Genomic DNA, 27,575 nt, shown 5'->3' on the forward strand with positions numbered 1-27,575 from the left:
GCGGCGGGTCTCCGGCCTCTTCCAGCGGCTCATCCCCGGCATCACAAAGCTCTCCTCAGCCCTCGGCACAGAAGGCGGGCCAGCCTAGGTCCCCTGCGGCCTCCACCCCGCTATCCAGGAGTCCGGTAAAGAGTAAACCTCGGCTTTCGGAGGAAGCACATGCGGCGGAGGTAAGCTGTGGTGGGCACTCCTCCATGGACTCCACTAGGGAGCTGTCCCCTAATATTGACACATTCCCCACATGTGAGCGCACGGTCTCGGAGCCCAGGCTTAAGGACATGATGATGTCCCTGCGAGCCTCCATGCATGCAGATTTCATGGAGTGTGTCCGCTCCTTTAAGGTGGAGGTGCAGGCCCTGGGAGGCCGCATGGACAAAGTGGAGAGCAAGATGGGGGAGTTCGCTGCATCTCATAATGAGCTTATTTACTCCCACTATGGACATGAGGATGAGATAGAGCAACTGAAATCCAAAATTGCAGACATGGAAGACCGCTCTAGGCGGAACAATGTGAAGCTTAGGGGGGTCCCAGAATCAGTACACACTGGGGACCTGGACAAATACGCCCGTGACCTTATTTTGTCAGTACTCCCAGATACCCCGCTGTCTGAGCTTGTCATCGACAGGATTCATCGGCTCCCTAAGCCCTCATATTTGCCAGATGACGTGCCACGTGACGTTATCATGAGAGTGCACTTTTACCATGTCAAAGATAACCTCATGACCGCATTCCGCAAAAAGACCCCGGTCTCTGACCCTTACTCTAAAATCCAGGTGTTTGCAGACCTATCTCAGCACACGTTACAGAAGAGAAGAGTTCTCCACCCACTCACAAAAGTCCTGAGAAACCATTCCATTGTCTACAAGTTGGGATTCCCTGTAAAGCTCACCATCACTTATAACAACAAGGCACATGTCATCACTTCTCTGCAGGATGGTTTGCGGCTTCTACAGACCTGGGGTATCTTGCCTGATCAAAGCTCCGCCCCACTGGTGCCCTCTGGCCGTATTTCCCCACTACCTGAGGAGTGGCACACTGTATCTCACAAAAAGAAGGGGAAGAAATCATCCAAGGGACAGCCGTCTCCGGCTTTAAGCAATAGTTCCCCTCCCTGAGTCTGACCACTGTGACTGCCTTTACCCCCTTACAACATGTGCAGTATACCTGCTTACGAGTTTCATCTCCCTTTTTTAACTTTGCCGAACGTTAACCAAGTTTATTCCTTTGTTCCACTACTTTTCTTTTTTATTTTTTTCCTGATGTGGGTCAGCAGCATCATCGAGCCAGCTTTGAAGTTCAGCAGACAGCCTCCGGATCCCCCGGATCGAAGTTTCCCCGGGCCATGGATACGCCTATGGGAGTCACCTCTGCCAATCCTCAGGTGCAGCCGGGATCCAGGTAACGCGATTCTTCTCCTTAAACTTTCACCATGACTATTACTATCACATCTTTTAATGTTCGTGGCCTAAACCACCCGGCCAAGCGGTCCTCCATGTGGAAGGAAGCTCTGCAGCTCAAGAGCAATGTCTTGTGCACCCAGGAGACCCATTTTCAGAGTTCCCGACCACCAACTTTGTCCCACAGAAACTTCCCGCATGTTTTTACGTCATCAGCCCCGCAGAAACGCAAAGGTGTCCTCATTGCAATTAGAGACTCTGTTGCCTTTGCCCTGCGCAATCTTTTAGTAGATCCAAATGGGCGCTACATACTCCTGCAATGCGAAATGAATAATGCCCCCTACACGGTGCTCAATGCATATGCCCCTAACACCCGCCAATTGTGTTTCTGGAGAAAAATGTTTTGTATGTTGGACAAGCATAGATATGGATCTGTGGTGGTCTGTGGGGATTTTAATTTAACGGCTGACCCCACCCTGGACACTTCATCCAACCCTAGACGCCCACCCCCTGCTTTACAATCCCTCCTTCATGAGGTGGACTTGTTTGACGCTTGGAGGTGCCTTCACCCAGGCGAACGTGACTACTCTTATCACTATCAAAGGCATAATGTATATTCCCGCATAGACATGGTATTGGTTGACAAACACTTGTTGCAATCTGTCCAGAACTCGACCATTCACAACATCACTTGGTCGGACCATGCCCCGGTGACGGTTACGCTTCAGGAACATCGTTCTCCAAGCCCTACTTATTTGTGGCGGGCAAACAGTCAGGTGTTGGACTCTCCTCAACATGCCTCCCACATTAAGCGGCACCTTGAGGAGTACTTCCAGCATAATGCGGGGTCGGTTTCTGATCCCACGATAGTGTGGTGTGCCCACAAGGCTTTTATGAGGGGTGTTCTTATAAAAATGTGTGCGCAACTTAAGAGGCAGGGGACACGGCGCCTGGACGGGCTCCTGGCTGAGATCGCCCGCTTAGAACCCCTCAACAAATCTTCCCCATCCCCGCGTCTAGCCTAACAATTAAAGGACCATAGGTCCACCTTGCGGGATCTCCTGGTGGACCAGCAGGACAAATATTTCCGAGCTCTCAAATTGTCACACTACTCGGCCGGTAACAAGGCTGGGAAGTTGCTGGCTAACAAGTTAAAAGCTAAACGACTCAAAAGTAAAATAGCATATCTCATAAACCCCACCAATAATACTAAAATCACGAACCCCCAAGAAATTGCTGACTCCTTTGCCAATTATTACGAAACTTTATACAATTTAAAACATGATCCAGATACCCCACAACCAACGGAGGTAATCATTTCTTCCTTTTTAGACTCTCTCAACCTACCGCTTCTCTCCACTTCTCGGCTACGGGACTTGAACGCCCCGATTTCGGCTGAGGAGGTGGAACGGGCAATCCGTACACTGCCGACGGGGAAGTCTCCGGGACCGGATGGCCTCCCCAACCTATACTAAAAAAAGTTTATGTCGACCCTCAGTCCACACCTAGCCAAGCTGTACGCGGCAGCTGTGTCCTCTGCCTCTATGCCTACTGAATTACTTCAAGCGTATGTTGTAACATTGCCCAAGCCCGGTAAGGACCCTACCTCTCCTCCCAATTTTAGGCCAATATCGCTATTAAACACAGATGTGAAATTGTACGCAAAGGTTTTGGCCCTTAGACTTCACCCCATCCTACCGGATCTTATCAATTCGGACCAATCGGGCTTTATCAAAGGCCGCCAGGCCTCAGATGCAACCAGGAGGGTCATCGGACTTGTGGACAGGGCTGGGTCCGGTCGGGTGCCTTCTCTGCTACTCTCATTGGACGCGGAGAAGGCATTCGACCGGGTCCACTGGTTATATATGTCTAGAGTGTTGCAGAAGTTTGGATTTCAGGGCCCCATACTACAGGCTATACTGGCGCTGTACTCCAACCCCTCGGCGAAGGTCTATAACTCCAATATGCTCTCTAGGGCCTTTCCAATTACGAACGGGACGAGGCAGGGCTGCCCATTGTCACCCTCTATTTTTAATCTGCTCATTGAGCCTCTGGCAGAGGCTGTGAGGTCCTCCGCGAACATTAGGGGTATCACCACCTCCTCTAGATCACATGTTATAAGTTTATTCGCGGACGATGTCATTGTCCTCATGTCAGACCCTGAGAGGTCCCTGGCTGCCATGCATTCCCTGCTGCAGCAGTTTAGCTTAGTCTCTTACTACAAGGCCAACTTTGCGAAATCTCTAATCTTCCCGCTTAGCCTATCCCAAAATCTGTGCCAAAAATTGAAGAGCTTATACCCTTATACATGGAAGCAAAACAGCATCCCGTATCTGGGAATTCACCTGACACCCAAGGTGGAACTGCTGGCTGAGGCAAATTTCCCGCCCCTCATTACAAAAATTGAGCAGGAATGTCGTAGAATCTCCACTTCTGAACTCACTTGGTCGGGCCACCTTGCCTCGTTCAAGATGCTACTTTTACCCCAGATTTTGTATATGTTTCGGACTCTGGTGATCCCGATACCCCGAAAAATTTTGGCGTCACTACAGGCGGCACTCAAGTGCTTAGTATGGAGAGTCAAGAGACCTAGGAGCGCTCATTCATTCCTGATCAAGCGTTGGTCTGCAGGGGGAATGGGCATGATTGACATCAAGGACTACCTTGTGGCTACCCATTTGGCCTCATTGAGGCACTGGGTGGACCCAACGTTCCCAACTGTATGGAGCAACATGGAGGCTGAGATCTGCTCTCCCCTCCCCCTGCGGATGAAGCTTTTGGCGGATGTGTGGAGCCCCAGAACACTGAAAGTGCTCCCTGTCTCGGTCCAGGCTTCTCTTTTGGCCTGGCGCGAGTTCAGGGCGAACGCGCTCCAACCCTCCCTGATGACAAGGGTACCGGTTCCGATGGGGGTGTTGGAGCTTGCTATCCCCCACACCTCTTTTCGACACTGGACTAGTAGAGGTATGGCCACCCTAGACCACATCTTGTCGGGAGATAGTTTGAAATCATTTGCCAGCCTGCAGGAAGAATATTCGCTTCCATCCACCGAACACTACTTGTACCTCCGCATAGCTCACTTCCTTCGTTCCTTAGTTACGCCTCACATATACATACCGACACAGGGTTGGAAGTTCCTAATGGGTGGCTTACGCTCGGTCAAAGGAACATCCCTCTTCTACAACTCCCTTCAACGCAAAGAGGAATATAGTAAAACAGTCCCCTTTCTGAAATGGGAGAAGGACCTGGATACCACGTTCACTGACAAGCAGTGGCAGGCAGCTTTTCGGTCCGTACGACAATCCTCGTCATGCACTAACCACTGGGAACTGTCGCAAAAGATAAATTTGAGATGGTATCTTACACCGTATAGATTGTCTAAATTTATGACTGATTACTCGCCTCTATGCTGGAGAGGATGCGGTGAGGTGGCCCATATCACCCATGTGTTTTGGTCCTGTGGACACCTGAGGAGCTTCTGGAACAAATTGTTCTCCATAATCTCCAGTATTACTGGGGTGCTGACCCGCCCCTCTCCAGCGTTGGCTATATTAAACATAGGGACTGAGGCCTTTCCTCCAGATTGCTGCAATGTGGTCACTCACATACTGCTGGCGGCCCGCACCCTCATAACTAGACAATGGAAATCAACGGCGGCTCCTAACGCCTCAGAAGCTATCGCGTTGGTAAAAACTAACTTTGCCTATGAAAAGCTGCTTGCCTACAAGTCGGGACGAGGTGTCAGGTTTGACAAAAATTGGTCCAGATGGACCTCTTGGGTATCGGACAAACACTGATTACATGTTTATATGATTGCTAGAACTCATTGGTGCTCTGCTGACCCACTGTTGTTTTTGTAATTTTTATTATTTTTGATGTTTATTGTCATTGCAAGGCATACACTACCTTCAAATATAGGACTCTATCAAGTAGTCATGCCATATGGCAGAGGCCCTAGGTATGTTTGCCTGGAAGCCTCCGGGTTGTTGTACTCAAGCTCTCCTGGTACCCCCCCCCTCTTCTTGTATGATGTTTGCCTAACTCTCTTCCTCTCCCCCTACTACCCCATTTCCACCCTCTCTCCCTCTTACTTCCGCTACTCGTATCCTTCTATCTTCTATCTTCCCCCCTATCGCTTCTTGTCGTCTCCCCCCCCCCCCTCTCCCTTCCTACCCCTCACCCCCACCTCCCTCCCCGCTCCCTTCCTACGCTTCCTCTCCCTCTTGTCCTCCTCCTTCTTCCTCTCCCTTTCTCTACTCCCCCCTCCTTACCTGGTGACTCCTCGCTTCTTCTCGCCCCCTTGGCACCTACCACTCTTCCCCCTCTACCCTCCCTTCCCATTCCTCATCCCTTTTCCTCCTCCCTCTAGTCAACCCCCTCCCCCCCCTCTCCTCCTCCCTCCCCCTCCCTCTTCCCCTCTCCCCCTCCCCCCCCCGCTCCTTCTTGCCCACTTCCCCCTTCCTCTCATCCCTTCCTCAGCCCTCTTAGCCTCCCTTTCCATCCACCTCCACCACACTACTGTACGCATCCTCATCACATTGGCCTTCCCTATCTACCCTCCCTATTCAATAGCCTTCCTCGATCTTAGAATCGCAAACGATGCTTAGTACAAGACCTATATTGTTTATATCATAAATTTGGACAGGGAGCAAGAGGATATGGACAGGGTACCGAGAGAGCAATTGAGATTTCACATATCTCTAAGTATCTAAATGTATTTACATACACTGCCTTTGACCATGTTACAATGTTATTCGGTGATGTTGTTATTCGGCTGTATGTTATTCTGTTGTATGCTAATATCACAATATCACTCTACTGTGTATACCATGATAGACTATGCAATGACTTTGGTTATCACTATGTTTGTTTGTATCTCCTAAAAATCAATAAAAAAGTTTCAATGGAAAAAAAAAAATGCTACTGTACCTGTTCATGTTCTACAAGTACTACCTGATGTTTTTAAATGTTCTTTGATTACACCTCCTGCATTTCATATATTGTTATGTTTCAAAACTCAATAAAAAAATTATTGAAAGTAAAAAAGACATACTGTATAAGTAGGACCGAACACAATGTAATAGTTGAAAAAAAAAAAAAAATAAAAATAATAAAATACAACAAACAACTGTTATCCTTCCTATACCTTTTTCATACAGTTTTTCTATCACAAAATTGAAGCCTAGAACCTAACTCTGGGAAAATGTAAAATTATCCCTTGCAGTGGGGTTGCAACCCCACTGCAAGTGTTTATTTCTTTTTTTTCTCTAAGGGAAAGGATGAACACGTTTATTTACTTGATGTATTTCTACAGTAGTTTTATACCTGTGCAACACCTCAAACAGTCTTTTCCATTTATAGACTCAACCATGCACACAAGATTAAAAAAAACAGATCCCTGGTATCAGTTGTGGGCAGCATCTGATTATTAAGAATGTTGTCCTTTAAAAACTGAGGCAGTGGGGGCAGGATTTATTGAAAAGTAATAATGGCACCACCATTTTCAAAGGTACCACCATAGCAGCCTACATGTATGCCTTGTGGCCTGGGGTGCCAGTGGAGCCTGGGAGTCTGGGACCCAATGTGGAGCAGTTGCCTGACTTTCTTTGGCAGAGCTTTGTCAGACCCAGTGATGGACCAGAAACAGTGAACGATCTTTATGCCCTGACCTGAGCCAAGTGAGGAGGAGAAGGGAGAAACAAAAAAATGTTATCAGTCTGTTAGGCGTGCGGTGCTGCGCATTTCATGCAACCTCAGTGCATATGTGTGTGCTTAATCTGCATTTAAAAAAGAAAAAACATTTTTTACTTCATATTTAACTTTAAAGACTGTATGTCAGACAGACATTGCTTTTCTAACCTGCTCTTCAAAAAGCACAAATGTGAGGGGAAAATAATTCTTTTTACAGTATTTAGGGTAAAAAAATTATTTTTCAGTTTTTCATTCAAATGTTTTTTTTTTTTTAATTCAATAGAGGAATAGAACAACAGTATCCAACCTGTTAGGCGTGCGGTGCTGCAAATTTCATGCAACCTCAGTTCATATGTGTCTGCTTAATCTGCATTTTAATAAGAAAAAAAAAATGTTTCCTTCATATTTGACTGTGACTTACAGCGTTTAGACAGACACTGCATTTCAAATCTGCTATTCAGCAAGCACCAATTAAGGGGACAATTATTTTTCAGTTTCTCATTCATACATTACAGTGCGATACACCCATTGCATACTGTTGTATTGCGCATTGCAATAAAAAAAAACATCTAGGTGCAAAAAAAGTTGATTGCGGCCCTGTCCGCATATGTTACAGTGAGATACACCCATTGCATACTGTTGTATTGCGCCTTGCAATAAAAAAAAAAAAACATTTAGGGGCAAAAAAAGTTGATTGCGGCCCTGTCCGCGTATGTTACAGTGAGATACACCCATTGCATACTGTTGTATTGCACCTTGCAATAAAAAAAACTATTTAGGGGACAAAAGAGTTTATTGCTGCCCTGTCCGCATATGTTACAGTGAGATACACCCATTGCATACTGTTGAATTGCGCCTTGAAATTAAAAAAAAACTATTTAGGGGACAAAAGAGTTTATTGCTGCCCTGTCTGCATATGTTGCAGTGAGATACACCCATTGCATACTGTTGTATTGCGCCTTGCAATAAAAAAAATATTTAGGGGACAGAAAGATATTAAATTGCGGCTTAGTCTGTATCTGTACGTGTGAGATACACTCGTTGGATACTGTTGTTCTAATCCGCTATTCAATAAACACCCATTTATGGAAAAAATATTACATTGCGGCTTAGTCTGCATATTTTACTGTGAGATACACTCGTTGGATACTGTTGTTCTAGTCCGCTATTCAATAAACACCCATTTAGGGAAAAAATATTAAATTGCGGCCTAGTCTGTATCCGTACGTGTGAGATACACCCGTTGTATACTGTTGTTCTAGTCCGCTATTCAATAAACACCCATTTAGGGGGGAAAAAAAATTACATTGCGGCCTAGTCTGCATATGTTACAGCACAACAAAGCACACAGGTCTTGCATGGAGGCCCAGTTACTGGTGGTGAAGTGGTGCTGTTCCGCAGAGCGACTCATGCATGCGTGCTGCAGCTGAAACTCCACTATGACCTGCTGCTGCTTGCACTGTCTGGCCAGCATGTGCAAGGTGGAGTTCCACCTTGTGGGCATGTCACATATGAAGCGGTGAGCGGGAAGGCCGAAGTTATGCTGCAGTGCTGACAGGCGAGCAGCAGCAGGGTGAGAATGCCAAAAGTGCACACAGACGGCCCACACTTTCTGCAGCAGCTCTGACATATCGGGGTAATTTCTAAGGAACCTCTGCACCACCAAATTCAGCACATGTGCCAGGCAAGGGTTGTGTGTCAAACTGGCAAGGCCCAGAGCTGCTACGAGATTTCACCCATTACCACACACCACCAGGCCGGGCTTGAGGCTCACTGGCACCAACCACTCATCAGTCTGCTGTTCAATGCCCCTCCACAACTCCTGGTGGTGTGTGGTTTTTCCCCCAAAACAGGCACGTTTTAAAACTGCCTGCTGTCGTTTACCCCTGGCTGTGCTGAAGTTGGTGGTGAAGGTGTTACGCTGACCGGATGAGGAGGCGGTAGAGGATGAGGAAGCGGAGTAGGAGGAGTTAGGAACAGGAGGCTAACTGAAGCGCACTGCAATCCTCGGTGGTGGAAGGACATGCGTCAAACTGCTATCCGCCTCAGGCCCAGCCGCCACTGCATTTACCCAGTGTGCTGTTAGGGAGATATAACGTCCCTGACCATGCTTACTGGTCCACGTATCCGTAGTTAGGTGGACCTTGCCACAGATGGCGTTGCGCAGTGCACACCTGATTTTGTCACCCACTTGGTTGTGTAGGGAAGGGATGGCTTGCCTGGAAAAGTAGTGGCGGCTGGGCACGACGTACTGTGGGACAGCCACCGCCATAAGGCTTTTAAAACTCTGCATCTCTAGCAGACGGAATGACAGCATTTCAAAGGACAGGAATTTTGAAATGCTGGCATTCAGGGCCAGGGATCGCGGGTGGGTATGGGGGTACTTCCTCTTCTCTCCAGTGCTTGGGAGATAGAAAGCTGAATGCTTCCATGGGACATTGTGGAGATGGTTGTTGGTGACCCAGGTGGTGGTGTTGCTGGCAAATCCTCTGTTTGTGGGGTGGCAGGTGCCACTGTCATTACAGAGGTGGATGAAGAGGCAGAGACTGCAGCAGAAGAGGAAGCAGGAGAAGCCAGAGACCTTTCTTGGTTTTTGAGGTGTGCACTCCACTGCAGCTCGTGCTTTGCACTTAAATGCCTGGTCATGCAGGTTGTGCTCAGGTTGAGAAGGTTTATGCCTCGCATCAGGCTCTGATTGCACAGCGTGCAAACAACTTGTGTCCTGTCATTAGCACATTGTCTGAAGAACTGCCACGCTAGGGAACTCCTGTGAGCTGGCTTTGGTGTGCTCGGTCCCTTGCTGCATTGGGCAGTAGCAGGCGTAGAGTGTAGAGCACGGCCGCTCCGCTTTTGCACCTTGCTCCCTCTTCTGCTGTGCTGGTGGCTCTGTGCGACCACCGCCTCTTCCTCCAAACTACTCAGGTCACCTGCATGACGTTCATTCAATGTGGGGTTGAGGACCTCATCATCCTCCAAATCATCTTTCACGCAGCCTTCACCCCTGCAACCCTTGTCCTTCTCCACAATTCGGAATTGCGCAACAGTTGGCACCTGTGTTTCGTCATCATCCGAGACGTGCTGCGATGGTCCTCCCATGTACTCATCTTGAGACATAAGTGGTTGGGCATCGGTGCACTCAATCTCTTCCACTTCTGGGGCAGGGCTAGGTGGATGGACCTGGGAAACCATGCTAAGAGAGTGATCAAAAAGAAGAAGAGACTGCTGCATCACTTGGGACTCAGACTGCTTGGCTGATTTGCAAGGGGGTGAGGTGAAAGATTGATGGCCATCGGCTGCAGGTGGCAACTCTGACCTTTCAGCAGAAGACTGGGTGGGAGACAATGTGAAGGAAATGGAGGCACTGTCAGCAACCCAATCTACCATTGCCTGTATTTGTTCTGGCCTCAACATTTGTAGAGGCGCATTAGGCCCTGCTAAATACTGCTGTAAGGTTCTTTCGCCTACTCGCACCTAAGAAAGGTGTTTCACTTGTGCGTGTAGCTGGCACTGGACCAACCACGTCCTCTCCTTGCAACAGGAGCTGCACCAGCAGCACCACGACCCAGCACTAACATGGTGGAGCAGTATGTGTGCACACGCCTAGACGTAATGAATGACGGGTCTGCCCCTTCAACTTCTGGGTCTCCAAATTGGGCACATGGCCTGAGCTTGCCCTTTACACCTTGGAGGTGCTGGCCTGCCCTGCCCTGCAGCCAGTGTATTATCTGAACGTGTATTTAGCATGGCTGGGGGCGTTATCACAGACAAGCGCAGCCGCCTGTCCAGAACCAATGTGGACAAGCTCACGTTCATTAAAATGAACCAGGCATGGATCCCACAGGACTTGTCCGTACCTTGTGCAGAATAGACATGTATACCGGCCTTACCCAGCCATTGTTGTATTTGATCTTTCTAACTCTTTTGGGGTGTACCCTAATTTAAAAAGAAATAAAATTAAAAACAAAAACCAGTGTTGGCTACCTCGTCCTCCTCCACCGCCGCTTCCACCTACACTGCCACATCCACCGCCACCTCAACCTCCCACTCCATATGGGCCTTGTCCTCCTCCTCCACTGCCGCTGCCGCTTCCACGTAAACCGCCATATCCTCCGCCACCTCAACCTCCTACTCCATATGGGCCTCGTCCTCCTCCTAAATCATTCAAGATGATTCTTTTTTATTTTGCTGTTTTTTATGTTCTTTTAAGTTATTTCCTTATCCAAATTTGTTTGCAGAGCACTTGCCATGCTCTTAAGATGATTTTGCTTCCATTTGCAGCCCTCTAGCCCTTTCCATGTTTGTTTTAGAGGCATTTTAGTGCTCAAAAGTTCAGGTCTCCATTGACTTCAATGGGGTTCGGGATCGGGACAAAGTTCGGGTTAAGTCCGGGTCACGAACCCAAACTTTTTTTTCAAAATCGGTCGAACTCGCCGAACCCGAACATCCAGGTGTTCACTCAACTCTAATAGTGACATCTTATCAAGGATAAATGTAGCCAACTCCTATGCATCCATACTCATTAGAGAAGAAAACTGCAACAAGAAAGTTTATACCTTCTTCATCTTAACAATACTGATTAATAATGCTGCAAATCAAGAAGACAATTAGAAGTATACGACATGCAAACATCTCCTTAACCTCCATTAAAACAAAATATTCTCCAAATGTATAAAAAAAGCTCTTCATTCTCTTCATTTCTCTGACTGCTGCCATTCATGATTTATTGTCTGCCCTGCACTGCATTGGAGTACCAGAGGTACTTGTTTCTTTAACTACAGACTGATGCTTTGTTGTCATTTCTAATACATTTCTAGAAAGACCTCCTCTTTCTCTTAAAAAATAAATAAATAAATAAATGAAATAAATAAAATATCTATGCTATCTTTTTAATAATCTTTATCTCACCAATTCCTGAGCATATTAATGTGTGCTGTCATTCTGCTAACACATACCTGAAAATATATCTTCTATCTCCATAAATTAAAAAAATATATCTTATATTCAATGACTTAAGAAAAAAAAATGTTTCTCTAAGGAAAAATTCCTAATAAAACTTTCTGTTTTGCAGATACCATAACATTCAAAGCTTACTTTGATATATTTATGGAGTGTAAGGGATTAGCTCGGTGGCGGGTGTGGATGACCCCTTGGGGGGTGCGTTTTCCCAGAGAGGTAGCCGACAAGTGCTTGCAAACAAACAGTGTGGTTTATTAAATGGTGTTTTCTTCACCAGGCTGTATGCAGCAAAACATCCAAAATAAAATAAAACAGAAAATAAATCCTTGCCTCTGTGGGCGGCTACCTTCTCACAACTGGAACCTGCCTAAGTGTCTGTCTCCAACCTACCGTCGGGCAGACTTCCTTGTCCTACAGCGGACACTCAATAGTCCTTTTATAATAGCTTCACAGGGCAACACAGTCCTTTTGTTTCTTTCACATCAACAGTTCGTCTTCTCACCTTTGAGACGTATTCACCCTTGGTTACCGTCCCGGGCACACATCACTCCGGGGGGTCTTCTCCCAGGCCCACACATCCTGTCGGGAGGCACACGCTGACTGTCCTCCTGCTCCCAGCCCACATGGCTTCAGGACACAGCTTCTGGAGGCAGCAAACAATAGGAATTTCTCTGAACAAATTATAGAGCCTTAACTCCCTCATTCTGAACAGGTGAAGGCCTTTCAACTTCCTGCTGGCTAGCTCTGTAGCCAACACCCTAAATTAATTAATGGACTTTCTAAATCAGGTAGAAATGTATCTCCTTCCTGTGACTACATTCCCAGATTTAGCTGACTTCCTGTTACATACCCCCCCCTCTTGTTTCAACCCTAGGGTTGGGACACAGATTTCCAGGCACGCATGTGTCAAGCACTGCTGACTCACTGATAAGCCTCCTATTATCCTCAAGCTTCCGGATGAAACTGTTTTGTCATCTTCATTGACGGATTTCTCATAAATGCCACACAGTTTGTCTCTCATCTCATATACACATTCTTCAACTGCATTTTTGGCATCATTTCGCTCCTTCTCGTTTCTGTCATCTTCATTGACAGCTTTCTCATAAATGTCAGACAGCTTGTCCCTCATAACCGTCTGTCCAATCCACCATGGAGGACCGTGATCCATAGGCAACTCAATTGGGCTAGTCTTAATGTCTTCAACATTCTTAAGACGCCTCTCTCTGCAATCCATAAATGTTTTCCACAAAACTTTGAGAACCTTTGCTTCAATAAGCTTTGTTCCAAGTAGGGACTCTTGACATCCCTCTGTGACTTGAGTTGCCTCTCCATACAGCTGTACACAATCATTGACTTTTTGTTGTAAAAGGGAATGATCTTCCTTCTTGAGCTTTGCTTGCTCTAAGATGCTGTGCAGAGGATTTTCCAATTGAGACAACAGGCTGTCACACATTTCTTCAAAGTGACCCCTGTTCCTTTTCCCAGAGATATCAATATCATTCAAACATTTCATATTCATAGGCAGATCTGAAGCATTTGCACTCATCAACTTCTTAAACTTTTCGCCCTCCTGAGCGAGTCGCAGTAAAGGCCTACTACTTGATTTGATATTCAGTTTATATTTCTTGCCAAACTCTTCACAGAAGTAGCCAACCAGAACATCATCAACTTTCCTTCCACCAACATAGGGGTCAAAGGCAACAACACAGTTGAACCCAGCGATCTGGGTGGTATCCATTATAGACCTCCTCTCTGCATCAGTGAAGAAGCATGGAACTGCAACACATTCTTTTACAGGTTTCTTCAATGCACTTTCTGCTGAACTATTTGACCGCTCAAGGTCACCTAGTTCTTTTTCTCTATCTGAATTCCACATGGAATGCATCTCAAGATCACGATCAAACTTCTGCCACCCGTCTTTCACCAGTTCCATTTTGGAAACACTCCCTGAAAGGCACTTATTCATTTGCTTCACGTTTTCACCAACAGCCTTAGTTTTCTCCACTAGGTTTTCAGCCTGAACTGAGAAATCACCACATTTCTTACTCAGCTCCTTTGTTTGCTGAAGTTCTAATGATACATTTTCCAATGCTTGAAGTTTTTGAAGGAACGGTTTATTCCAAAGGGGTGATTCAAGCCACATGTCGTCACATTTCTGAGGCTCACTCAGGACAGACCCCAAAACACTGATCCTTTTAAAAACTGCATCAGGCACACTATCCCCTCTTTGGGACAGATCCTCTGTTGCCTGGAATTCCTCTTCCAGTTCCTGCAACGGAATCTTCATCTCTTCTACTTGCTGTTCTAAGGCTCGCTTAGACTTTTCTAGCTCCTGAACGCTTTTCACAACATCATCCTTGGAGCTGACCAATTCTTCCATTTCTGTACGCAGCTGTTTAACACTTTCTAGTTCAGCCTTACACTCTAGAGCTTCCTCCAAAGAGCGAGCCAAGAACAGGGCTTTGCTCTCGTTATCACGCACCTCCGTTTCTGCACGTGCGCGTTCTTCTGCATATTTTGCAGACACAGTCTTCTCTTCACCAAGCATCTGATCAAACTTCTTTTTCACATCTTCAACACACTGTAATGAACCAACGCTTTCTTCCATGCGTTTTTTCATATCCGCTATCTGAGCTTGCAATGTTGCGACTTGCTCTGATAGGTTTTTCTTTGCTTCCGCCTCCTCTTTTAATTGTTCCAGGAAGCCATTTTTCTCATCTTCCATTTGTTTGAGCTTTGTGCTAAAACTCAGCCTTTGACACCTCTCTTCCTGTAAGAGTTCCTGCGTGTCTTGCAGCTGCGATTCCAAGATAGAAAAATCTTCCGCAATTTCTCTAGATTTGCTGTCTGCTTGAGAAAGCTGATTTGTAACATTGTCCAACTCAACCTGCAGTCGGTTTGCCTTCTCTGACAGCTTAGCACACAATCGGTCACCTTCTGACACCTTGACTTGCGATTCCAGAAGCTGTGCCTCTACTTTTTTTCTCTTGTGTTCAGACTCTCCTTTTCCCTGCATAAGAGCTTTCACCTCACTGGCTAGCATCTGGGAATAAGAATGTAATTCTGCCACACAGGCTTCTTTCTCCTTTAACTGCTGCTGGACACGTTGGGCTTCCCCTTTCCAACTTTCACAGTCCGCACGCCATTCATCTACCACATTGCTCAAAGTAGTGAGCTCATACACAGTACTCAGTAATTTAGCCTCTCTTTCACTTTTCTCTTTGTCGCTGAGAGACAATGTCGCTTTCAGAGCAACATTCTGTTCCTGCGACTCCTGCAGGTCTATTTTTGTAGCTCCCAAAGACTGAAGACTTTTTTCCAGCTGATTACGCAACTCCAACATATCAGCCATACTTTGCTTCTGCAAAGTCTGAATTTCACTTTCCTTTTCCATGAGGATGGTATCTTTCTCCATTATAGTCTCTCTGCGTTTTTGCAACTCGACCAAAAGAAGAGCAGTGGATTCTTCCCACTGTGACACATGAGACTTGAGTAGTTCATTCGTTTCCTGCAAGTTTCTATGCTCCATTTTAAGCAATTCCAAGGCTTGTTCCTTTTCTTCCATTTTCCGTTGCAAGGCATCCAACTCAGCCCTGCACACATACTCGGTTTCTTCCAAACCGATGGCCTCCATTGGCTGCTGGCGTCTCTGTTTCCAGCCTGCCATGCTCTCTTGATGAGCCTTTTGTTGAGCTGCAAAGCTCCGCTGAAAATCCGCATTTGCCTGCTGTTGAGCTGCATTTGCCTGCTGTTGAGCTGTATTTGATATAATCAGTTGTTTCAACATCTCCTCCATTTTGAGCTTACTTTTCATCTGAGCACACTGCGTCTCCATAGCAGTTTCATCAGTGTTGCTAGGGACAACAACCTTCCTCTTTAGTAGACTCTCTTTAGGCATGGATGGGGCTGGTTCAGACGGCAACATCCCCTCCATCCATAGAATCCGGTCTCTCATTTCATCTATCTTTGCATTTTTCAGGCGTTTGGACCGCCCCATCTTCAATAACTCCACAAACAAATTTTTCACAGTCCAGCAAACAATTTTCAGACCACTGTCTCTTCAACACATGTAGTTTTTCTCTCTCTTGCAGGATCTCTTTTCCTGCACACACAGTTTGTGCAGTCACTTGCACCAGACACAACAAAGTTCATCAAATAATTTTGAGACCGCTGTCTCTTTAAAACACTTTTTTTTTTTTTTTTTTCTGTCAGGATCTTCTCTCCTGCACACATAGATTGTGCAATCTCATGCACCAGACAAAGTTCATCAAACATATGCACTCCATTGCAGGGATCTCTGCTTATGCCCACTGCATACCTCCACCATATGTAAGGGATTAGCTCGGTGGCGGGTGTGGATGACCCCTTGGGGGGTGCGTTTTCCCAGAGAGGTAGCCGACAAGTGCTTGCAAACAAACAGTGTGGTTTATTAAATGGTGTTTTCTTCACCAGGCTGTATGCAGCAAAACATCCAAAATAAAATAAAACAGAAAATAAATCCTTGCCTCTGTGGGCGGCTACCTTCTCACAACTGGAACCTGCCTAAGTGTCTGTCTCCAACCTACCGTCGGGCAGACTTCCTTGTCCTACAGCGGACACTCAATAGTCCTTTTATAATAGCTTCACAGGGCAACACAGTCCTTTTGTTTCTTTCACATCAACAGTTCGTCTTCTCACCTTTGAGACGTATTCACCCTTGGTTACCGTCCCGGGCACACATCACTCCGGGGGGTCTTCTCCCAGGCCCACACATCCTGTCGGGAGGCACACGCTGACTGTCCTCCTGCTCCCAGCCCACATGGCTTCAGGACACAGCTTCTGGAGGCAGCAAACAATAGGAATTTCTCTGAACAAATTATAGAGCCTTAACTCCCTCATTCTGAACAGGTGAAGGCCTTTCAACTTCCTGCTGGCTAGCTCTGTAGCCAACACCCTAAATTAATTAATGGACTTTCTAAATCAGGTAGAAATGTATCTCCTTCCTGTGACTACATTCCCAGATTTAGCTGACTTCCTGTTACAGGAGCTACCTTTTTTTTTGATGATCTTCAATTACTACATCTACGTGAAGCAAGATCCGATGCCAGACATGCACCCTCATGGAAAGATTTGCCTAGTTGGAATGCCAGGTTTTATATACCATGAGTGCTAGTTAATTGTATATCCACATATTATAGACACCAGAGGAATTCAGTCCAGAAAGGCTTCATTGATAAAAAGAAAAAAAAAATCCACTTTTAACCACTTAAGCCCCGGAGGATTTGGCTGCTCAAAGACCAGGCCCTATTTTGCGATTCGGCACTGCGTGAATTTAACTGACAATTGCGCGGTCGTGCGACGCTGTACCCAAATTAAATTGATGTCCTTTTTTCCCACAAACAGAGCTTTCTTTTGGTGGTATTTGATCACCTATGCAATTTTTATTTTTTGTGCTATAAACATAAAAAGAGCGACAATTTAAAAAAAATAACAATATTTTTCAAATTTTTTTATATTAATTTTTTTAAAAAAAATGTAAAAATCTAAATTTTTTAACATTTTAGGCCAATTTGTTTTCTGCTTCATATTTTTGGTAAAAAAAATCGCAATAAACATATTTAGATTAGTTTGCGCAAAAGTTATTGCGTTTACTAACTACGGCAAAGATTTATGTAATTTTATTGTCGGCGATCTGCGATTTTTTTTGCGGGACTGCGACTTTGCGGGTTGACAGATCGGACCCCTGACTGACATTTTTGACACTTTTGGGGGTAACAGTGATATTACTACAGTAATCAGTACTATAAATATGCACTGTTACTGTAAAAATGACACTGACAGGGAAGGGGTTAACTTTACTGGTGATCAAGGGGTTAAGTATGTTCCTAGGGGTGTGATTCTAACTGTGGGGGTGGGGGTGGGGGGGGCGTGGCTTCCTCTTCAAAAGTAGCATAATAGTAAAGATAGATAGATAGATAGATAGATAGATAGATAGATAGATAGATAGATAGATAGATAGATAGATAGATAGATAGATAGATAGATAGATAGATAGATAGATAGATAGATAGATAGATAGATAGATAGATAGATAGATAGATAGATAGATAGATAGATAGATAGATAGATAGATAGATAGATAGATAGATAGATAGATAGATAGATAGATAGATAGATAGATAGATAGATAGATAGATAGATAGATAGATAGATAGATAGATAGATAGATAGATAGATAGATAGATAGATAGATAGATAGATAGATAGATAGATAGATAGATAGATAGATAGATAGATAGATAGATAGATAGATAGATAGATAGATAGATAGATAGATAGATAGATAGATAGATAGATAGATAGATAGATAGATAGATAGATAGATAGATAGATAGATAGATAGATAGATAGATAGATAGATAGATAGATAGATAGATAGATAGATAGATAGATAGATAGATAGATAGATAGATAGATAGATAGATAGATAGATAGATAGATAGATAGATAGATAGATAGATAGATAGATAGATAGATAGATAGATAGATAGATAGATAGATAGATAGATAGATAGATAGATAGATAGATAGATAGATAGATAGATAGATAGATAGATAGATAGATAGATAGATAGATAGATAGATAGATAGATAGATAGATAGATAGATAGATAGATAGATAGATAGATAGATAGATAGATAGATAGATAGATAGATAGATAGATAGATAGATAGATAGATAGATAGATAGATAGATAGATAGATAGATAGATAGATAGATAGATAGATAGATAGATAGATAGATAGATAGATAGATAGATAGATAGATAGATAGATAGATAGATAGATAGATAGATAGATAGATAGATAGATAGATAGATAGATAGATAGATAGATAGATAGATAGATAGATAGATAGATAGATAGATAGATAGATAGATAGATAGATAGATAGATAGATAGATAGATAGATAGAATAAACAACATCAAGTTTAATAATTTTGATTAAAATTTGAGTTTTTTTTTATCTATGATATCTTACTGAACTGAATTTCTCTGGTGTCTATAACAGATGAATATACAATTAACCAGCCCTATATTCATGCTTGATTTCACCAAGATTTCCAACCAGGTGAGTCTTTTCATCTGAGTGTATCTCTGACATTGGATGTTGCTGCATTTAGATGCAATTCTCCTCTATTGAACAGTGATTAAAGATTGTCTGATTTGAGCCAAAAATTCTTATGATGAGAATGACTAATGCCAATGCTTGATTGCTGTGATACACAGTATTCTGTTTTCCCAGCCACCTAAAGAGGTGAACACTTTACACAAATTAATTACATTGTTTGGATCTGCTGGTATTCTTAGGAGCAACCTGTTTCTTTTTTTTTTTTTTTTCCATTTATATCAGTTTATATCCCTTTGTGGTTGCTCAAAGAATATTAATTACACAAGAGTTGATCTGTTTTGGATTTCCATGCTCCCCCTGTTTTTAGAGGTTTAAGTAAATCCACTTTGGTTGGAAAAAAAAACATTCTCCTCTGGTTGATCTTCCTACCTTGCAATGATTTTAACACGTTTTCTAGCTGTTGCACTTGCAGGGTTTTCATGAGGAAAGTGGCCGGGTCTGAATCCCTTTAGGGCTATATCCCTTTGGAGCAATATCACGCATCTCAGGCAAAGGATCCTTCCCCACAGACAAATTGGATGCTTTCACCTAATAAAGCTCTTAGGCCTCAGAGAAACCTGGAAGCACACTAAGGCCTTCTAGACTTCTGGACTGAATACTGACAGCAAGAACATTTGCATTTGTGGAAGTTTTTAGAACAATCCTTATCAGGAGCTGCATCTACACAATCTATATTTATAAGTTAACAATTTTTACAAAGTTGCTATCTCTGGTACCCCCTTTACTTACCTCTGATGGTCATAGTGCCCCCTCTCTCTTAATGATTAGTGATACAAAACAACCACTGGCTGAAGCAGCTCTGTAGATACAGGATCTGGGTTGAATCCCACTAACTAATACATGTAAGAAAGAGAAAGAAAGAGGGTGTCACATATTTAGTGTAGATTTTATTAAACGTTAAAATGGATCTTCACTATTAAAATAAGTTTCCCCCTCTCCATCCCTCCCCCACTCCGCTATAGAAATATCTGTCTTATTTTTGTTATTTACGTACCTTTCATCCTCCTTCCTCAACTAAGCAAATGACATGTAGTCACCTGAAGCCATCTGTGATATGTGACATGCATATCCCAGGAGGCACTGGGAATACTACAGTCATTTAATTAATTAAAATGGGATGGGGCAGGCCTACCAGCACATCGGGAGGCTGGATTCAGGTGCTGCTTCTCGATGACATTGCAAAAGAAAGAACATGGTGGTGCAGGACCCAATTGGCAGCTGCAGAGATAAGGATCTCAGCAGTACAACCTCTGTGTGGTTGTATGTTAACTGTGCACAATTCAGAAACAGGTAAGCAGGAAAAAAATGAATAGGGTGAAGTTCCTCTTTGAAAACACAAATGATGTGCTCACTGAAATAAAGATGTAAAGTACATGTCAGCAGTGGCGGCTGGTGCTCAAAATTTTTTTGGGGGGGGGGCGCAAAAACAAAAATGTAATAGGTATTGCTTCGTGGCAAAAAAAGCGGTAAAAAAATTGCATGACTTTGAGGTCATGGTACAGGCATGGCACAGGTGATGGCATAGGCATGGCACATGTGATGGTATAGGCATGGCACAGATGGTACAGGCTGTGCACAGGTGATGGAATAGGCATGGCACAGATGGTATAGGCATGGAACAGGTGATGGAATAGGCATGGCACAGGTGATGGTATAGGCATGGCACAGGTGATGGAATAGGCATTGCACAGGTGATGGTACAGGCATTGCACAGGTGATGGTATAGGCATGGCACAGGTGATGGAATAGGCATGGCACAGATGGTATAAGCATGGCAAAGGTGATGGAATAGGCATGGCACAGATGGTACAGGCATGGCACAGGTGATGGTACAGGCATGGCACAAGTGATGGAATAGGCATTGCACAGGTGATGGTACAGGCATTGCACAGGTGATGGTATAGGCATGGCACAGGTAATGGAATAGGCATTGCACAGGTGACGGTACAGGCATTGCACAGGTGATGGTACAGGCATGGCACAGGTGATGGAATAGGCATGGCACAGATGGTATAGGCATGGCACAGGTGATGGAATAGGCATGGCACAGATGGTACAGGCATGGCACAGGTGATGGTACAGGCATGGCACAGGTGATGGAATAGGCATTGCACAGGTGATGGTACAGGCATTGCACAGGTGATGGAATAGGCATTGCACAGGTGATGGTACAGGCATTGCACAGGTGATGGTACAGGCATGGCACAGGTGATGGAATAGGCATGGCACAGATGGTATAGGCATGGCACAGGTGATGGAATAGGCATGGCACAAATGGTACAGGCATGGCACAGGTGATGGTACAGGCATGGCACAGGTGATGGTATAGGCAGGGCACAGATGGTACAGGCATGGCACAGGTTAGAGAATAGGCATGGCACAGATGGTATAGGCATGGCACAGGTGATGGAATAGGCATGGCACAGATGGTATAGGCATGGCACAGATGGTACAGGCATGGCACAGGTGATGGTAAGGTCATGGCACAGGTGATGGAATAGGCATGGCACAGATGGTATAGACATGGCACAGGTGATGGAATAGGCATGGCACAGATGATGGTATAGGCATGGCACAGGTGGTGGAATAGGCATGGCACAGATGGTATATGCATGGCACAGGTGGTGGAATAGGCATGGCACAGATGGTATAGGCATGGCACAGGTGATGGAATAGGCATGGCACAGATGGTACAGGCATGGCGCAGGTGATGGAATAGGCATGGCACAGATGGTACAGGCATGGCACAGGTGATAAAATAGGCATGGCACAGGTGATGGTATAGGCATGGCACAGGTGATGGTATAGGCATGGCACAGGTGATGGTACAGGCATTGCACAGGTGATGGTACAGGCATGGCACAGGTGATGGAATAGGCATGGCACAGATGGTATAGGCATGGCACAGGTGATGGAATAGGCATGGCACAGATGGTACAGGCATGGCACAGGTGATGGTACAGGCATGGCACAGGTGATGGTATAGGCAGAGCACAGATGGTACAGGCATGGCACATGTGATGGAATAGGCATGGCACAGATGGTATAGGCATGGCACAGGTGATGGAATAGGCATGGCACAGATGGTACAGGCATGGCACAGGTGGTGGAATAGGCATGGCACAGATGGTACAGGCATGGCACAGGTGATGGAATAGGCATGGCACAGATGGTACAGGCATGGCACAGGTGATGGAATAGGCATGGCACAGGTGATGGTAAGGTCATGGCACAGGTGGTGGAATAGGCATGGCACAGATGGTACAGGCATGGCGCAGGTGATGGAATAGGCATTGCACAGATGGTACAGGCATGGCACAGGTGATGGAATAGGCATGGCACAGGTGATGGTAAGGTCATGGCACAGGTGGTGGAATAGGCATGGCACAGATGGTACAGGCATGGCGCAGGTGATGGAATAGGCATGGCACAGATGGTACAGGCATGGCACAGGTGATGGAATAGGCATGACACAGGTGATGGTAAGGTCATGGCACAGGTGGTGGAATAGGCATGGCGCAGGTGGTGGAATAGGCATGGCACAGATGGTACAGGCATGGCACAGGTGATGGAATAGGCATGGCACAGGTGATGGAATAGGCATGGCACAGGTGATGGAATAGGCATGGCACAGGTGATGGTAAGGTCATGGCACAGGTGGTGGAATAGGCATGGCACAGATGGTACAGGCATGGCGCAGGTGATGGAATAGGCATGGCACAGGTGATGGAATAGGCATGGCACAGGTGATGGTAAGGTCATGGCACAGGTGGTGGAATAGGCATGGCGCAGGTGGTGGAATAGGCATGGCACAGATGGTACAGGCATGGCACAGGTGATGGTAAGGTCATGGCACAGGTGGTGGAATAGGCATGGCACAGGCATGGCACAGGTGATGGAATAGGCACTTACCTGGCGACGGCTCGGCTCCCGGCGGCGGCTTCTCCCCTCCTCGTGACTCCGATGTCCGTCCTCTTCTGCTCGGCTCCCGGCGGCGGCTTCTCCCCTCCTCGCGACTCCTCTTCTGCGGCGGGCTGCGGCGGGAAAGTGACCGGGCGGTGACGGTGAGTGACTGATGCACGCACCAGCACCGCCCCCAACGAGGTCACCTTGGATGTCCTGAATCATGATTGGTCCAGGCTGGAGTCTGAACCAATCATGATCCAAGACATCACAAAAGGGGGTGGTGTAGCGCATTGCTCTGCGCTACAGTTACGCCCCAGAAGGCCGCCAATTGGCGCCTCTGCTGGTGGAAAACCCCACCCCCCATCGGCACCAATGCAGCGGACGCCAAAAGGGGGGTGGTGTAGCGCAGAGCTCTGCGCTACAGTTACGCCCCAGAAGGCCGTCTATCGGCGCCTCTGCGGGTGGAAAACCCCACCCCCATAGGCACCAATGAGACGGGCGCCCCTTGTGGGCAAAAAAATTATTTATTTATTTTTTTTAAATCTTTTTTTTTTCTTTTTCTTTTTTTTTTTTTGGTGGGGGGGGGGGCGGCGCCCCTGCACCCCCTATGGCCGGCCGCCACTGCATGTCAGTCAGCCTCTGTCCTGTAGGTTCCTCAGATTGAAGTATTGGCAGCAGCTTTTAATCCTGTAGATGAGTCCGGCAAGGAAGCAACTGGACTGGAACATTGATGGCAGCCAGTAGCCCTATATGCACAGTATACTATTGCAAAACCTAGCAGAGAAGTGATCAGCAGACGAGGACTCCTGAGGATGAGGCCACATGCTACAGGGGTAGGAAGGGTCATGGCTATCAAGCCTTTCCACATGCCAAAAAAGGGAACTAAATAGTTGCTGTACATCTAAACAGGCAGCAGTAACTGTGGGACAACAAGGCAAAGTAAGCCATCTAATTTACTGAAATCCACTTTCTAGGATTCAATACATTCTTTAATAAAATATTAAACAATGACACATGAAAAAATGATGTATATAGATACATTTATAGAATAGTAACTATAGATAATATATCACAGTGTTTCTTAACTCCGGTAATCAGGGCACACTAACAGGCCAGACTTTAAGTATTACCTTGGGGAGATGCAGACTAGAATGCTGCAATCACTGAGCAGCAAATGGTATCACCTGTAATGTTTTTCAGTTTTCTTGCAAACCTGGCCGGTCAGTGTGCCCTGAGGACCAGAGTTGAGAAACACTGATATATCATGTTATCAATCATAAGTCAATGAATAGTATAAATGGTAATAAAGTCTTACACAGTCTATATAGTACATATTGTAACACTATTTTAGTATAGATAAATGTTGGTGTGAGAAAAAAGAATATAAATGGAGGAGAAACCAAGGAGGAAAATTGACACTAGTAATGAGCTTGTGGAGACTACTATAAGCAATCTTTTGTTTTTTATGCATAACAAAGACCTATCAAAGTCTTTTGGAAGATAGGATTCAATCAAAGGAGACCACATTTTCTCAAATGTATGGTATTTATCATGAAGGATGGCAGCATTTTTTTCATTGGACATATACCACATTATGTTTGACTTGGGTGGAAGTCGGTATAGAGGACTATCAAGCCTTTGCCAGAATCTATTTGGCTGCAGTAAATAGGAATGTTAAGAGTGAAAATAGATTTTTGGTGCAATTCAGAGGTTTTAAATTCAATAATGCTTCTTTTGGTTATTTTTTCTGTTTCATTGTTTTTATTGAAGTATTTCACAATAACAAAGGGAATATAAAGATATAACAAGGAATATGTATCTTCTACAAATGCCCAACACATATTAATGGGCTAAAGACCCACAAACATAGGAAAAATGAGTTTTCTCCATCTTTTCTTTTTCTTTTTTTTTAAGTCTTCTTAATCTGTATTATTGTATTATTCATACTAGCTTTGTTGGCTTTCCACAAATATCGTGTAAACTCTTGATGTCACATGAATAAGGCACATCACAAGCTCATTATACAATAAAAAACTAAACAATTGTGTGTTGTGTTTCTGACCTCATGGATGGCCCACAACCCCCCACAGGCTGGGGGTGTGCCCGAACATAATCTCTTACATTCGTGGGAGGGGGCCCATCCCTCCAGGAGGAGAGAGACAGCCACCACCTCACTTGATAAACATTGTTCAGTTTTTTAAGTGGATATTGTTACTGATCCTATGCTGTTCACAATAGGTCTTGCAGGGGGATTAGATTGGTTCTTGTGCACTTTGGGCAGGGTATACATAGTTGGTACTCGACTAAAACTAGGAAATAAATATTTTTTCTCTTTCAAGGTTAAAATTCTTTTATTAAAACCAAATTCGACCAAGTTATTCAAATCTCTCCTGTATGATAATGTGGGATCTTCAGATAAAACCTTGTAGGTATTAAAATCTCCAAGCATTTCCATTAATTGTTCGTGATAAAATTGTTTCTTTAAAATCACCACACCTCCGCCCTTGTCCGCAGGCCGGATCACCACATCTTTCCTATTTTCCAGGGATTCTATTCCTTCCTGAATATATTTTGGGTTGGCATTTCTTACTGGCCTAATTTTTTCCAGGTCCGTGGTAATTAATTGTTTAAACACTTCAATATTATGGTTTGAAGATTGTGGTGGGTTGAAGAGAGAGTTATTTTTTAAACCACTATCAATTCCTATTGTATATGTCGGTCTTCCAGACATTTCACTATTTCTAGTGGGATTCACATTCAGGATATATTTCTTCATATTCAGTTTCCTGATGTATTTCTGAATATCTATATATACGTCGAATTTGTTAAGAGGTTTCTTTATTCCACATTTTAGCCCGGCATGGAGTACATTGATTTCTTTTTGGTTAAGATCTATTTCGGCTAGAGTGTATATTCCTTTTAACCACTTTACCACCGGAGGATTTTGCTGTCTTCCGTCCAGGCCACTTTTTGCGATTCGGCGCTGTGCGACTTTAACTGACAATTGCGCGGTCGTGCGACGCCGTACCCAAACAAAATTTACGTCCTTTTTTTCTCACAAACAGAGCTTTCTTTTGGTGGTATTTGATCACCTGTGCGATTTTTACTTTTTGCGCTATAAACAAAAAAAGAGCGTTTATTTTGAAAAAATAACAATATTTTTCACATTTTTTTGGCCAATTTGTTTTATGCTACCTATGTTTAGTAAAAAAAATCGCAATAAGCGTATTTTGATTGGTTTGCGCAAAAGTTATTGCGTTTACTAACTAAGGGAAAGATTTCTGTCATTTTTGGTGTTTTTTTTTTTAACGCGTAATGGCGGTGATCTGCGATTTTTTTTGCGGGACTGCGACATTGCGGCGGACAGATCGGACCCTTGACTGACATTTTTGACACTTTTGGGGGTACCAGTGACATTTCTACAGTAATCAGTGCTATATATATGCACTGTTACTGTAAAAATGACACTGGCAGGGAAGGGGTTAATTTTATTGGAGAGGGAGGCGTTAATGTATGCCTGGTGCTTACTGACGTGTGGGGGGGGGAGGTGACTGTGTGACAGAAGGACAGATCGGATGTCCAGCTATGCTGAACACTCCGATCTGTCAGTCCCTGTCACTATGAAGATCCGCCCGCTGTGTTTACACACAGCGGGCGGATCTCCAGACTCGATCCCCGACGATCGGGGCAGAGCAGCGGCTATCGCCGCTGCTCCTCCCCTGGCCCGACTCCCGCTGTGAATGAACACAGCGGGAGCGAGCCTCCGGCGGCGCGTGAGCGCCACCCACAAGGGGCGGAGTCCAGCGACGTAGGTCTACGTCGCTGGACGGGATCGCGGCACTTTGCCGCAGTAGCCTCCATGTGAGCGGGGCTAAAGTGGTTAATCCATTTCCCGTCTGCTTCTTTTTTTGGACCTTTCGTACTGCTCTGCATCCTCTATGCCATCCCGGTTTAACGGTTGGTTCCAATTCCCCGGTCGTGGTTGATATTGGGTTTCTTCTCTGGGGGGATCCCTGTTGTTCCACGGTTTCCCTCTCCAAGGTCTCCCTCCCCTTCCTCGGCCTCTCCCCCTCCCGCCTTTCCCATCTTGATTCATCAAAGGTTCAAATTGATTATAGGTTTGCACCCTTTGGGGGGTCCGGAACTCCTCATTCCTTCTTTCATCCATGGCCCTCACAACCTGTGTTTGTTGTGGTCTGTTATTCACCCCTGAGGTGCTTGCTTTAGGAATACCCCTCTCATCTCCAGATTTAGGTTTTTTCCTTTTGCCTTTGGGCGTTTGTTAAGTGTTGGGCCTCTGGGAGTTAGATCGAACCCCATCATTATGTGGATGAGTGTTTCCCGGTGGTATATTTTGATATGTATTTTGTAAAGGCCGGATATCAATCACAACTCCTTGGGATGGAATCTGCCACAGATAGATCTGTCCTTTTTTGAAATCATTCGTGTCTCTT

The sequence above is a fragment of the Pelophylax lessonae genome (genome assembly GCF_965119305.1).
Source record: "Pelophylax lessonae genome assembly, chromosome: 2".
Lineage (NCBI taxonomy): Eukaryota > Metazoa > Chordata > Amphibia > Anura > Ranidae > Pelophylax > Pelophylax lessonae.